We start from the raw sequence: 16,502 nt of genomic DNA, 5'->3' as shown, positions 1-16,502 counted from the left end.
ACCAGCCAACCAGTTCTTAATCCACCGAATAGCCCATCTTTGAAATCCATACCTCTTCAATTTGGAGAGAAGGATGTGGTGAGGGACCATGTCAAAGGCTTTGCAAAAGACCAAGTAGATGACATACATCGCACTTCTCCTGTCCACCAATGCTGTCACTCCATCATAGAAGGCCACCAGATTGGTCAGGCAAGATTTGCCCTTGATGAAGCCATGCTGACTGTCTTGGATCACCTCTTTGTCTTGTATGTGCCTTAGCATAGCTTCTAGGTACCATTCATAATTATATGTCCAAATCTAATTTCTGCTCTGTGTTTTTGGATTCCCTGTAGCAGAAATAACTTGTATAACTCAAAGTAAGTTGGTTTAAGATTCACAATCCTTAGAGCAATCCAGCAAGTAATAGCTAGTTTATCTGCCTAAACTCAGGTTAGACTGACAACATTTTAACCCTCATTAACCCTCACTAATGGGTTATAAAAGATCTATAGAGAAGTCTTAGGGGAAAAAGGGTGCTTTACAGAGTAAAGAAAAGCTATAGTCTATTCTGTTTGTCAAATGGTAGCTTAAAACTGTGGCTTTATTACTTCCTGTATTGGAAAGATTTCTGATGACAGATTGTTCTTCATTCTATGTAGAAGAGGTACAGATCTAGCAATTGGATAAGGAAGCTCAGAAAATGCAGATTAGAAAAAAAGGGAATAGGAAAAAAAAAGGAAACAATGTTAATTATTCAGTAGAAAAATTCAACTACATGTAGAGTAACTTTTCTGTTAGCTCTTCTTTCCATCAAAATTGTACATCACCTCTGAAAGTTCATCTCTCTCCTTACATTGACTAAAGAGACAGCAGAGTCTCTTTAGTCCTAAGCATTTAAAGTCAGATAAAATAAATCACAAATGATCAATATCCAGTTAAAGAAGATATTCTTAAGGTGTTGTAATGCTTTACATATATCATCCTCTAGATATAAAACATAAAGTACTTAATGGTCTGGATTTTAGAGGTCTTTTTTGTACTGATAAACATCTATACAAATTCTCAAAAATAATTCCAAGATCTAGTCTAGTGGTTAGTACTTCATCAGTATGGCTAAGAGCTCCATGATCTACCTTGTAGTTATTTAGGACATCTCAAAATTCCACTCCTTACCTTTTCAGTGTAATCTATAAGTAATTTTACTGGCTGCCCCATGGTGCTCTTTTTAACCAAGATGATAATTCAAATTCTCCTTGGCTGAATAGATATAAATCTGAAGAAAAGCTTAGAAATTTTGTCTAAATTCCAAAGCACTGTAGGGAGGATTTGAAGAAGCACCAGAGAGAGCCTCTTATCTTTCTCCACTTGTTAAATTTCAAATTTGCATGATAAAAAATATAAGTCAAGAAATAACAAAAGCCCCTTTGGTCTCAATGTAAAAGCAACATGACAAAGAAAAGCAACAAATTCACATAAAAAGAAAATAGCAGTAAGGAAAGAGATTACGTACACATAAATGCATAAACATAAAAATCTGATGGAAGATGTCAATAAACAAAGACTATTTTACAATGGCAACATATCCCACAAAAGGAATAAATCATTATCTGTTTTCATTTGTTGTTCAATGAGAAAACAATTCACTTGTGTATATATTTCTAATCAAAACACTAAAAAAACCTTTCCCCTTCCTTGACCTACTTAGTGTACAAAGATTGACCTGTTCTGCATTCTGAAACTGATACTGGCAGAAATTGTACTTGATATTGGCTGGATCTGGGCCAAGCTGAAATGACTTGGGAGCAAATCCTGACTGAAAAATGATTTAGAAATCATCTGAAAAATCTATAAGTGATTCCAAAAAAGTGGCAACAAGCTATAAAACAGAAGCAATTAAAAAAATCTGACAAGCAAATGAGATAATGAGAGCAAATGAGATAATATCCTGTTCGCACTGGAACAGGTTGCCCATGGAGGTTGTGGATGCCCCATCCTTGGAGGCGTTCAAGGCCAGACTGGACGTGGCTCTGGGCAGCCTGGTCTAGTGGTTGGTGGCCCTGCACTTAGCAGGGGGGTTGAGACTTGATGATCTTTGAGGTCCTTTTCAACCCAGGCCATTCTATGATTCTATGATTCTATGATTCTACGATAATAGTTAATCTGCATCATAGGCTGTTGCATCCCTTGCTCTCCTTTTGTTTCTCTTTCTGTTATAATTTTAGCATATCATAACACTAAGGTTATTTAAAATGGCAAGTTTTTCTCCATATAAAGGCACTAGAAGTTCTTTCAAGAAAAAGAAAACAAGACTTCCAAAACATTTTTATTATCTGTTATGTTTCTTTACTCAGTGTTAATAAGTAAAATAAAAGGATAAACAGCCATATATTTATTACTGGATTAAATTTTAACCAAGGAGAAGGCTTGTGGCCTTTGCCCCTAAGCTTTTACATAATTCTACACTGGACAACACAGCTGGAAGAAGACCATGAGGAGAGAAATTTGGAAATATTAATATCATATAAAGTTGAGAATTCTGAGTTGTCCTTCAGAGATGCTACATTTGACACAGCAGAAGTGCTTAACCAGATTCAGGAAGTTCTATTTTGTTGTACACTTAGATATAGTTAATAGTGCATAGCAGGAGTGAGTCCTGTGGATGAGATGATGAAGTAAACACAGATTGTTTTAATGAGTTGTGAAGCCACATCCTCCTACCAATTTTTGTGACAGAATAAGATGGGGCACATTAGATCCAAGTAAACAATGACTGCTGAGGCTGTTGCTGTTGGCAGAATGAGTGTGGAGAAGACGTAGTAGGACAGGTGTTGAAAGACAAGCACAATTAATGAAGAAAGAGTAAATTTCCATAGGTAATTCTTCTCATCTTCTCATTAAGTAGCATACTGGACATCCTCAGAATATGTGTAATGAATGGCGAAGACATTCAGCCACTTCCATATACAAATCTATCCAGAAATGGTGGTGCTAATCTGGAGCTGATTCTAATGCTCTCCTAGGGGATGATTTGTAATATTTGTGACACTCAGCTGTCATCCTATACGATTAGATCAGAAAATAGAATTAAAAAGCTCTCAGGCTAAGAAGGTTTTTTTCTGATGAGTGGTCCTATGACTGGGAAATGTTATGAATGAAACAGATTATTGTTGTTCTCAAGACAAAACAGAAAATCAAGATCATTCTGCTGGAGTATTATTCCTATTTAAATTTTAATGCTAATTTCCTTGAGGTTTGCATTGTGCTTCCGTGTACTGTTAAACAACAACTGTATTCCGCTGAAGAAATGGCTGCAGTTCTGTAATGCATTAAGGCGTTCTTGGGTATGGTATGCTGTTTGAATGATCCATATAGCATGCTAAGAAAGTGTACTGAAATCCATTTCCATGACAGGTCCTAGACAAAAGAATAACCTCTGTAATGCAATTAGAGTTTCTTTCAGATTAAATGTGTTTTATGAAAGTAAACTCTGGGCTTGGTGATTTTATTCAGATTGTTAGAGCTTGGTATAGTACTTAATGATGCTTCTGATTGAATAGCACGGTATTCATGCTTAGTTTTATTTGATATTTGATAGAATATTTAAATATTTAACTTTTTGATATTTATCAGATTTCTTTACGGGATAGGAAGGAAAAAAAAAAGATGTTAAAAGCATTTGTGTCTAAAAATGTTACATCCTTATGTGAAAATCCCCTGTGATCTAATAATTTAAATGCTATACAATCCATTTTTAGGAAAGGCCCTTACTATTTTGGTGCCATCGCAAATATAACTTTGACAGGTGGCCATGTAATTAAAATAACAACAACAACAGCAAAAAGCAGTGGTATTCCTGATTACTGATATACAGATTTTGCTCCATTTTCCCTCCTAGATTTTCCCTTTATACAGGCGGTTGTTTAGTTTACCCCTCAAAGTTTTACCTTTGGAAGATATTTTTATTTATTTTCTACAAGTGCATCTTCAGGCAGTAACAGCAGGGGGGCAAATTCTTTATTTTACACTGTCAAAACGGATATGCTGTGAGTTATTCACATTAGTTTGTAAGATTCCAGTCAACGGCTTTGTGTTTGGAGCAGTGAGAACCAGCGAGATTCAGAAAAAGCAGTCTGTGAACCAGCAGCAGCAGAGTGGGCATTGTGGGGAGAGGGGGTGGAAGGAAAAAAGGAAAACAAAAAGAGGGTTTTTTGTTCTTGTTGTTCTTGCTGTTGAAAGGTTCCTAATGAAAGGAGTTGAACCAGGAACTTTGTAATAACGTGTCTGGCCACTTAGCTGTAGCAGCAGATCTGGAATGAAGCTTACTCAGCACAAACTTTGGACCTTTCAGACCTTATGTATCATTTCTCATCTTCTGAGCTTCTTGCATTTGTACAAAATAAAACAGAATAAAAAAAATCAAATTTTTAAACATTTTGAGTAGAAAAAGAACACATTCACTCATAGTCACGTGCATTCTCAGAGTAGGAAAAGGATTTTTGCACAGGAGCTAGCAGAGCTGATCAATAGAACTTTAAACTATATTTGAAGGGGGAAAAGGATAAAACCAAGTTTACCGGTGCTAAACTATAGGATGGTATGCTAAAATTTGAAGGACTCTGTGCTAGTGAGATCTTTCAGTCTGCTCTACTAGGTGCTAGGTGCAATGAAGCACATTTGAAGTGTTTCTGCACCAATACACACAACATGAGGAAAAATCAAGAGGAAGTAGAAGCCTTGGCTTAGTCCCAGAGCTATGACATCCTTGACATAAGTGAAGATGGGAAGAATTCTGTGGCTCTTGAGTCACAGTGGATGGTTCTGAGCTATTTGGGAGGGACAGGCAGGGTAGATGAGGCAGAAGGTGATGCAATGTGTGAGGGAAGTGTTGGACTGTGTGGAGCTCAGTTGGCAGAGACACAGTTGGGAGCCTCTAGATAAGGACAGAGGGACAAACAAATAAAGAGGATGCCATTACAGGAGGCTAATATGACTTCCAGACAGAATGATGACACCAGTGAATTATCTTTAAGATCATAAGAGATACCCCTAGATCAGCCACCATCAGTCCTTATGACTTCAACTTGTCAGATGTAAACTGGGAATCATAGAATTAGCTAGGTTGGAAAAGACCTACAAGATCACCGAGTCCAAATACCACACATCTGATACAAACAGGTACAGGAGATTCCTAAAACAACTTGTTGAAAACTTCATGGTACAGGTACTGAAAGAGCCAACTACGAAATGTGCCTTCCTAGATTCATTGCTTATAAACAGAGGGGGTCTTGTGGGTGAAGCAGTGACTGGTGGCTTGTCCTGACCATCATAGAATCATAAAATCTTTTGAGTTGGAAAGGACCTTTAAAATTCACCTAGTCCAACTCCCCTGCAATGACCAGAGTGATCTACAGCTAGACCAGGTTGCTCAGAGCTTGGCCTTGAATGTCTCTAAGAGATAAAGCTGCCACTATAGTGACCATGAAGTAGTGGAACTTAGAATCTTTTGTGATAGGAGGATAATTGCCACCAAAACTACAACTCTAGACATGGGGGAGAGCAGACCTCATACTGTTCCAGGAATTGCTTACTGAGGTGCCCACAGAAACTGCTTTTGAAAGCATTGGAGTCACTTTTCAGGTGGCATATCTTAAGAACACAGGAGCAGGCAATTAAAAAGTGTTGTAAGTTATGCAGGTTGGACAGAAGGATGGCTTGGCTGAGCAGGGATCCTCTTCTAGAGCTTAGTTGGAAAATGGAAGTGTAAGACCACTGAAAATCAGGTTGGTTAACATGGAAGGACTACAGAGGTGCTCCTCTTTATTGCAGGGAGAAAGTTTGTGTGGCCAAAGTCCAACTAGAGTTGAAGCAGGCCTGTACTGTAGGAGACAATAAAAAACCTTTTAAATTTGTTAACAGACAAAGAAGGACCACAGAAAATATTGGTTCACTACTTGATGAGGATGAACACCTCACAAATCGGGACAGAGACAATGCAAAGAAGTGTAATGTCTCCTTCACCTTTGTCTTCAATACCAATGATAGGCTCTGGGCCCCCTAGAGCCCCAAGATGAAGGACAGTGAGTGTCGTAATAAACTCCCAGCCAACACTTGAATTTGTGGAGGATTTTCTGCTCCATTTGGATACATATAAATCTATGGGGCTCAATGGGATTAATCCCAGCACACTCAAAGAGCTGCCTGATGTCATCATGATACCACTCTGTATTTTTCATCACTCTGGAGAATCTGGAGAGGTCCCAGTTAGCTGAAAGATGGCAAATATTGTTCCTTGTTTCAAGATGGGCAAAAAATAAGACCATGGTAATTACAGGCATGTCATTTTCACTTCAGTGCCTGATAAAATCACGGAAAATATTATTCTGGGATTTACTGAAAAACATCTGAAAGACAACGCAATCATTGGTCACAGCCAACATGAGTTCATGAGATGAAAGTCAGTTAATGTCAAGTTTTTTGATTTCAACAAAGATTTTGATACTGTTTCTCACAGTATCCTTCTAGACAAAATGTCTAGTGTTCAGTTAGACAAAAAAATAGTGCAAGGGATGAACAGTTGGCTGACAGGTTAGGCTCAAGGGGTTATAGTAAATGAGGTTACATCAAGCTGGCAACCAATCACTAGGGATATTCCACAGGGCTCCATTTTAGACTCAGTGCTCTTTAATGTTCTCATAAATGACTTTGATGCAGGAATAAGTTTGCTGATGATACTAAACTGGGAGGAACTGTTGACTCCCTTGAAGGTAGAGGCCTTGCAAAGAGGTCTTGACAAATTAGAGGACTAGGCTCTCACCAGCTACTAGAAATTTAGTGAAAGAAAGTGCCAGATTCTTCACCTGGGATGGCTCAGTCCTGGATATATGTACAGACTGGAAGACGAGATGAGCGCTTGAGCGAAGCCCTCTGGAAAAGTATCTGGGTTTTTTTCTCCAAATCTGTAGCATTGCAAAGGGTTGTTGTAGCTAAAGTAGAGGACTTGGTGTTGCTGAACCTCATACAGTGGGTCTCAGCCCATCAATCCAATTTAGGATATTCTGTGATACTAATCTTTAGATTTTCGGAAATAAGTTGGTACAAAATCTGACTTTTTACCCACAAATACGAAGCATTTGTCTTCAGATCCATCAATTTTAAAGACTAACACTTTTTTTTTTAAAAAAAAAAAAAAAGAGCTCAGCTAAAACCAACAATAAGAATGTGAAAGAGTAAAAATAAAATAATGCGCCTTTAAAGGCAACATCTGCCAAAATCTTCCTCTGCATGCTGGAAGACTACTGAAAACTGAAACTGCTGTTAATTCCCATGAAGAGAAGTAATTTATCAGGTCTTCTCACAATACAGAGGCCTCAAAACGTTTCTGGAAGTTACACAAAAGCCCTATAATCATAATAAATGTGTCCTTCATTTTTTTCCTCACAAGGTCTGAAAAATCCCTTTTTATTTTTTTTTATTAGGGAAATACTAAGAGATGTTGAAAAAACTCTTCCAACCATCTCCATATTAGAATGAGTCATAGAATGAATCCTAGAATGTCTTGGGTTGGAAGGGACCTCCAAGATCATCCAGTTCACCTTCCTAAATTCTACCTTCAGTTTGAAGCTGACAGGGAAATCTGTGGAAAACTTGCCATTTTATCTAGGGAGCTGCAGCAGTTTAGTAGAATATAATAGTTTTCCATATAAATGTGAAGTACACCAGCTAGTGGAGATAGGTAACCTAGTACAAGTCCAGCAAGCTCCATTATTCAGAATGTCTGAGGTATGAGAGGATGGCAATCAAGATCAGCACAGATGTTGTTCTTTAAATGACTTAAGTCGACTTGGTGGGCTTTCTAACTTTAAGTGTTGAGTCAGGGAGTCAACTTTTAGGTCTCAGCTATAGGAAATTTAGAAGATGAGTTAACAGAAGGGTCAAATGTCTCGCAGTTACAGACTATTTGTCTAAGGTTGAAAGCTTTTCTTTAGTCAAATCAGATAAAAATGGAGACCTATTTGCAAGAACAGGAGCAAAAAGCATCTGTGTGACATGAAAAACATACATTTTTTCCTCTTCTGTGTTACAGAAATTGGTGTGATCACTGTAATACTGTCTGGACAAAGCATTTGGGACCAGATGAAGTGCTGACCCCCTAAAAGTTTTCCTTGCAATTTAACTATGATGGCTATGTGGCCACTACGATGCATAAGAATAATGGATGATGATTATTTTTATTGTTATTGTTAAGTTGTAACCCAAAGATTAGAAGGAGATGCAATGAAAGATACTTTTGTACGGTATAGTGGAAGCTTTACTGGATAGATATTTTTTTACATGTCTAAGATGTTGTATATCGGGTAAAAATAAATTATCTTTTCTGCTTAAAATTTTCTGGTGAAAGAAGTGCTGAAATACTTCTTCACATGGCAGTGAAATCAGAAATGATATTTCAATACTTTTTTTTCCAGTATAAATTGAGTTTTTCAAGATCTTCTAGTTAATTTGATACAGAATAACATTGTAAGGTATTTTGAACTTCAAAGTTTGTACTAATAGACATGGATTTTTATTTAAGTGTGTAGAAGGGATTTTTTGTATGAAAACATTAAAAATCTCTAAATGACTTACATTTGAGTTGTTAAGAAAATTTGAAAAATTTGTACTGTCCTTTACAGTGTTCTTAATCATCAGAAGTCCTACTGAAATTAGGTTATGCCACATTCAGGAAAAATGATAACAGAATGCCTGTTGTGACTTTAACAAAAATCAAGCACAATAGGCATTGACTAAATAAATCATCTTGATTCCAGAAGACAATTAGCCAGTATAAGAGTGCTGATCTGAATGTAATGCATCCTATTTTATTATGTTGGCCCACAATGTCAGAGGTGGATGTTGGTGGTATGGCAGTAGAAAGGCATTAAATCCTTAAAATTTTGTTGCAAAAGATGGCAGCAGAGGGGCAGTCTGACAAAATGGCATCTGACATCTTCAGCTATTTGAAAGGAGGATGTAGTGACTTGGGGATCATCCACTTTCTTCCAGGTAACTAGCAACAGGATGAGAGGCAATGTCCTTAAGCTGTGCCAGGGAAGGATCAGGATAAAATTTATTAAGAATAATAAATTAGGAAAAACATTAGGAAAAATTCTTCTATGAAAGAATGGTGAGGTACTGGAACAGGCTGCCCAGGGAGTTGGTGGAGTCACTGTCATGGGAAGTGTTCAAGAAAAGGGTAGATGTCATACTAAGTGACAAGTTTTCATGTGCATGGTGATGATGAGTTGGTGATTGGGCTAAATCATCTTAGTGGTCTTTTCCGATTTTAATGATTCTATGATTCTTTGATTCTAAGTGCATATGAGGCAAAGATGTGTAGGTATATCTCCCCTAAAGTAATGCCTCCTATTTATTTCCATGGAAACTAGAACAGATACAAAGAGTACAATAACACTATTTGATAGAGCAAATTCTCACCTGAAAAACACTGCTTTTCAACATAGTCATCACATTAGCAATGCATTTTTGTCAGCAATGAACGAGAAGCTGTATTACATGCTTGTAAAAATCTGCACCAACAGAGGTGACCCACTGTTTCACAGCTGCTATGACTGCACTGCTGCTAGGAAAATCTTGCCCATGCAGTCCAACTTTCACTGGCCTGTACAGATGGAAGTCAGAAAGCACCAGTCAAATCCAGACTATATGGTGTGTGTGGTAGGGCAGTCCAGCCAAGATTAGCAATGTGTTCCATGGTCTTCAAACTGGTGGAAGGCCTGGTGCTATCGTGTTGCATGAGAAAGGTTGTCTTCTTCTCTGGCCTCACTCTGGAGTTTGAGCTTTCGGCTTAGTCAGCATCGTGATGTAGTAGTCAGAGTTAACGGTTTGTCTGGGTTCCAGGAAATCCATAATGATCATTTTTTTCCTATCCCAAAATACAGTGCACATCACTTTGCTTGCTGAGGGCTGTGTCCTGAACTTTTTCAATGGGGAATTCACATTACTTCACTCCATGAACAGCTGCTTTCACTCCAGTTTATAGTATTGATACCACATCTTGTCTCCAGTCATTATGCAGTCCAGGAAACTGTCACCTTTGGCCTTGTATTTGTTCAGTAGGTCCTGACAAAATTGCATATGGTGTTCGTCAATCACACTGTCCATGTCACAGACAAATATGTTAAGTAATGCCAGTCCTAATATCTGAGGAACACTGTCTCCACTTGGACATCAAGCCATTGACTGCAACTCTTTGAATGCACCTATCCAGCTAATTCCTTATCCACCAAGTTCTCTATTCAATTTAGAGACAAAGATGTGAGTCAGGACAGTGTCAAATGCTTCTTTGTAGTAGATACTGTAGATAGGAAATTACTTAACACCTAATTCATGGTCACATAACTAAGGAATTGAGGCCAACTCACTTATACATTGTACTGAAATGGATGACATTCTTAATTTTCAACATTTCTGAGTTTTTTGGTTCAGGAAACCACATATTGTTTCCTAGCTTCAAAATGAAAACCTTTGGTGTCTTGCTTGTGCAGTGACAAATTGCAGAGTAAATACATCTCTACATACTACCTACAGATTCAATGTCTGTTTCTAAATATCTGAAAATGCAAACATCTATAGTTTCAGTAAAGTCATCTGCCATATAGTGAGTTTATGCCAAAGCATCCCATCTTTTATTTGAACATTCGACTGCATTTTTTCTCCTTAAATTAGAGCCTTTCATTATAATAATTGATTGTGGTAATATAGGTACTAAGTGAACTAACCCTAGTCACTATTCTATTTAACCATCTTGTTTGAATGCCAGGTGTGCAAGGTAAGTCATCTAGTTAAGTGGAAGTTTGATAACCTAAAGTAGCATCTTTAGCATCAGAGATCAGATAAAATCTTTTGTGTCATTGTTTCAAGGAGTCCGCCTAGGCAGATGGTGTTGATTTTATAGGTCAGACATACTTTGCCTGGAGAATTTCAGAGAAATATAGGCATTTTTTTCCAACTCCAATAAAGGAGAAAGGTGTCATTTCACCGACAGCTCCGGAGAATATTTTGCTTGCTTGACAGATGCCAGGAACAGATTGATGTGTAGAGAAAGGCAAGGTACAAGGAAAACGTACATTAAAACTCATTAACTTTAGATAGGAAAACTCTGTTGGGACTAACTCCAGAGCATTTTTTGATGTACAGTAAATGTTTAACATTCCAAATATATGTGCTTTTTAATGTGTTGGGACTGTATTTACATATTTGGAGTAAATCTGAATGAAAATGAAAACAATGACAAGGTAAACACAAGAGACAATGCAGCATTAGATTTAATCATTAGGATCTGAAACAAAATACAAGAGAAGTTTTTTAATCCGGCTAGTTCTTGATTCATCAGAAACTGCAGATGTGAAATTTTGGGAGGATTACTTGAATTTCCAATATTATTCTCAGAAGGATACATTCATTCTTACTTACAATGTAACATTTGTTTATTAAAAAAAAAAAACACACAGTAGAAAACCACCACCACCACAATCAACAAAAAGCAACAAATCTTCTTCTCATTCTCACCAAAATCTTAGTCATATCCTTAGATTTGATCACTGAACAAAGGAGATGGAACCTAATTGTGGGACTTACCACACAAGACAGTTATCTGGCCAACCAGTCTGAACCTGTTGATTCTTAACCCATTGACAGGCACAGTAGATTCCCCAGATTTAAAGCATAATATGAAATATATAGACATTTTCTCAGTCCAGATAAAATCATCCTGAGCCTTGAGTCTGACCCAGGACTGCCTGTTTGTTACATGCATGTATAGTTATATGTGTATAACTACAGTTATTTTATTACAAGAAACACCATTCCTGTAGACTTAATTATGTTTGTATTTGGGAAAGTGTTTTTAGAGGATCTTGCATTAAGCAACAGCACAGATTCACAAGCAGAAGGCAGATATATGTGTATGTGTATTACACAGGCATACTTAATTTTAGTAGTTCTTCATCTGAGCACTTGACTTTTCTACATTAATATTCTTTTAAGGTAGATCTCATTATAAATTTAATTCGTATAATTCCTGTTTTGACATAAACAAATTTGATGGTAATTTTATAGATGAAAACAATTTTAAAAAACTAAACAGTGTAGCTGAAAGGAATGTTTGTAAGAAATTCTGTTTTCAATGCAAATCGGACATTGCTTAGTGAACTGAAAGTGGAAAATAAAACTAAGGACATGCTCTTGGTCTGTGAACATCTGCTTATTCTATATCTTCATGTGAAGTTTGAAAAGACTTCTTTTAGACAAGTAGAACTTAATTGTTTTATTAGAGTTGTGTAGATAATAAATTATTGAAATAGTGATGCATAATTCAAAAAATTACTTGCCAGTCCAATAAATATCTGATGGAAATGAAGATTGAATACTTTTCCCTGATATGAAGATTTTTTTAAATTTTAAACTTGTGGAATGTTGTGTTAATTTGCATAATGGCATAACTGTCACAGCAGGTTACAGGTGATGACTTGGACTCCGATGCTACCTGATGCAAAATGATCCACCTCTTATTTCAGCTTGCAGGCTGCAGCTAATATAGCAAATCTATAAATATTGTGCAATTATAAACATGAAAAGAAAGGTAGTAGCCCATTAATACTCATTTTTCATTTTAATAAATGCACATGCCTGAGTTAGACACTATGAAAGTCTGTGATACAGAAATTTACCAATACTTACTTTCTGTTTCTAAATAGAATCATATATGGCCATCAAATAAGTAATGTTTGAATAACTTCTTGAAGAGCATTAAACATTAGTAATATCTGTGCAATATCTGTTATATGACGTTTGTTGTTCCTTTTTTTCCTTCTTTTTCTTTTCCTCTCTTTCTCTCAAATCTTCTCCCCATTAGGAAGAACTGTTAAGACAACATAATACAAAATTTGTTAAAATATACTACTCTCTCATAAATGCATCCACTGCCTATGTTTATGATAAAAAAAAGGAAATATCCTGTATTTGAAATATATTGTGGGGTTTAAGGATGTCCCAGCTCATCTGGCAGTTAACAATAACAATTCACTTCATAATATCAGACGGCCATCCTCATTTCAGAAAGATCTTTCTCCATTTATTAGATAATGGACTCTTTAGTGAAAGTTTTTCATGGTTAGTGATTAGAACTGAACCGTTGTCTTTTGGCTATGCTTTCAGACAGTGTCTTGGATAAGATGATTCCAGGTTGTTTGTCAGTGACAAATGCTTAAAAATAAACACCTTTATTTTCCAGTAGTTCTACATCTCTACTATCTAATGCAGGACGTCCTGCAGTCTGCATCAACGTGCCTTTAAAACACCATCTCTAACATCTTGGTTGCCTTGCTTGTTTAACGTCTCGGGCTAGAAGACAACTTTTTTCTTCTTCCTAACGCAGAGACACAGATAGAACAATATGATTCTGCATTAGTGAAATCTCTTATTTTCAGTCCTGAATGAGGAGAAGAAGGTAGAGGAGAAAAAGAAGAGGAAGTTGAGGGAAAGGTAGGCAAAAAAGGATTTTCTTTTTGAAACTGAAAGCCCTAACAGAATGTAGTGAAATTGCCTATGGATCTATTTCACAATATCTAGAAGTGGGAAAAATAGTGAATTAAATACTCAACAGAAGAGTTTAGACAATATAAAATCATGAATCTCTTTGGTGCATTATTGATGTCTATTTATTTTGTATGTGAGCAACAACAGAAGTAAGACAAATCCTGAAAATTCACAGGCCCTGTGAAAGATCTACCAAGGCTTTGCTGGCCTTGCAGATCCAAGTATTTAGATGGAACTTGAATCACTGTCTAAATATGGATTGCTTAAATGACTGAAGCAAAGTTTTGGTGTCCTTTGTAAACCCATTCATCTCTGCACTTTTGACACTTTAGAGGTAAACTTGAACCAGAGTTGCTAAAGCAAAATCTTCTATATTTTTTTAAATTTATGCTTAATTATGTATATCTTTTGCCTAACCATATAGTTACAATTATTGTCTAGGAAATCCTGAGAGCAATATTATTTTCTGAATGCAGTTATTTTGAAGAAACTCAGAGAAGATAACTAATTTGTAATAGCCCAGTCTCTTACAATATTATCCAACAGAGTCGGAAGAATCTGTGTAGCTAATGAAATTCAGAAGGTTTTTAAGGTCTCTGTACAAAATATTTATGTTTTAAACATAATTACAGTCGTATTTAATGAAGTAGTAGAATTGTACAACTGTAAAAAAATCCTGTGGCAACAACATTTCTTGAAGAAGCATATTAAATGATAATGATGTCAAACTTCTGAAAGAGTGAGCAGACCTTGCAGCCATAGTTTTCTAGCCATAGGAAATTAAAAATGGGTTGGAATGTTGCCAGTTTACTGACTACAGGGGAAAAAAAGAGACCTATAATAAACAACAGTTGTAGTTACAATATTTGCTGAAACCAACACACATTAAATAATAATGAAAGCAACCATCAAAAAATGTTGGCAGACTACATGAAACAGCTGAGCTGAAGAATCTGCACAAAGGGGAAAAAAACTCAAACAATAAAAAAAAAGGAACTGGGATATAGCCAATATACTGCCAAGAAAATAAAAATAAAAATAAAAAGCTGAATAGGAAATTAAATGATGAGATCAATTACAAAAAGTGTGAAAGAGTAAATTCTTATGCCATATATATGGCAAAATCTTCACAGATAATTTGATTTCTTCAAATTTCTATGAAATTTTTTCAAAAGCAATAAAATAAGTAGGAAAAGATGTGATCAGGGAAGACAATGCCACTTTGAAATACAGAGTAATGTTGATTTCATACAAGAATCTTGTGTTTTTTGTTTGTTTGTTTGTTTGTTTGTTTGTTTTTTAATTTATGGAAAATGCTGCATTTCCTACTAGCCGGAAGAACCTTATTATCCTTACGCTAAAGAACTTCAACCTGGAAACCAATGACACTGGGATCTTACGCTTTCTTGTAAGAAGGGAATTCAAGAAATAAGATAAGCTGAGAGGACTGTGGAAAATTCCATATGAATGCTAGCAATGGAGTTGTTGAATAGGTGTTATGTCTGTTTCATTTTTATCTTATATGTAGTCTATTAAACTATTAGTTTATCATAGCCACTTGGGGAAAGAAAAAAATCTCATTTTCAGTTTTACAGAAGGCCAGATAAATCTATTAAATCCACAGAGATTTGACTGATAACAACACAACTCAGATCATTATTAAGTATTATGATTACATGAAGGATATATGCTTCTAGTAAAAAAAAAAGTTCATTTTTGAAATGAGGATTTGTAATGGACAACAAAATGTAGATTCTCCCAATCTCTGCTCTGCAGTTATGCAGCAATGGAAGTGTCTAAATTTAGACAGGGCTTTGAAAGCAATTGACTGTTCCTCAGAATCTTCATGTTCTATTCTGGATATATCTCCATCGTGGTACGATCATTAGTCTCACAATGCAGCCCGTCGGTGCTGACGCTCTCAGCTTTCCTCCATAGTATTTGCCTGTGGAGTCTGATATTCTAGATGTTCATAAAATGCTGAGGAGTGTTTCTGGCCCTGGGAGAGACTTGTGTTCCACCAGGACATCTGTCAGTGGTAGTACTTGCATGCTCCTAATTTCAGTTAATATTTAAATATTTTTGAATTAGTGAGCGCAAAAAGCAATTCCTTGTCTAAATAGCCAGGACACTCACCTTGGCTATGAAGATATTTAACTTCCAGATCTGGCAAGGAAAAAAAAAAAAAAAAGCAATGAAAACCCACCAAAATGTTCTCCGGATATATGCAGTAGCTAGTTGCTTCCCCCCCAGGACTTCAAGCTTTTCGGTTATACTTATATTCTCTGTTATATTTATTGAAGAATAAGTCCTAGGGTTTGAGACAAGGTAGTGTTCAAACTTGTTTTACTAAGTTTCTTTTAAGATCGGGTCTTTGATATTAATACCCAAATTTATATTTCTTGACCTGAGGGTATACAAAGACCTTAAGTCTCTCTGTTGTGCCTTTATGCTAGTCCTCTATATATGTAAGCAAATGTGCACTTATACATAACCCAAATTTCCCACTGACCTGAATTCCCTATGAAAGATACATGGCTGAATGGTGCAGACAGGGTGTGGTGGTATGACTGAATTAATCCACATAATCTGAATAGGCAGGGGACCAGGATTGAGATACTTGGAACTACATGGCCCAGAAGATCATCCCAAAATAACTGAGCATAACTAAGGGAGATGCCTACTATTCGTCAAATGATCTGCTCTCTATGTCTGCAGACACGTCTGATATCCTTTACATGCTTAACTTTTATAAGAAATTAGTCTACATATCTTTTTCCCATGTATTAACTTTTGTGATGTATAAAGCAAAGAATGTGAAAAAAAGTTTCCATGTTCAAATCTTCTGCTAAAAGTCAAACTGGCTCTGAAATGCCTAAAACTACTCACAAAACCTGAAGGTTATGACAGACCTCCTGCTTCTTTGT

At 36.4% G+C, this 16,502-nt stretch overlaps 1 long non-coding RNA gene across 23 annotated transcripts in view; it reads left to right on the top strand.

Moving 5' to 3' along the window:
• The window catches only part of LOC110386958, a 225,482-nt gene that overhangs the window by 38,365 nt on the left and 170,615 nt on the right, over positions 1–16,502 (top strand). For 2 of the 23 annotated variants that reach the window (XR_002432335.1, XR_002432360.1), the window contains one exon: positions 13,467–13,521. The exons of the other annotated variants lie outside the window; for them this stretch is intronic. This is a non-coding gene — a long non-coding RNA (uncharacterized LOC110386958). The remainder of the gene's footprint in view (positions 1–13,466; positions 13,522–16,502) is intronic. 23 annotated transcript variants of the gene reach the window in all.

This window comes from Numida meleagris, chromosome 1 (genome assembly GCF_002078875.1).
Source record: "Numida meleagris isolate 19003 breed g44 Domestic line chromosome 1, NumMel1.0, whole genome shotgun sequence".
Lineage (NCBI taxonomy): Eukaryota > Metazoa > Chordata > Aves > Galliformes > Numididae > Numida > Numida meleagris.
This window is presented reverse-complemented; position numbering and strand designations above follow the sequence as displayed.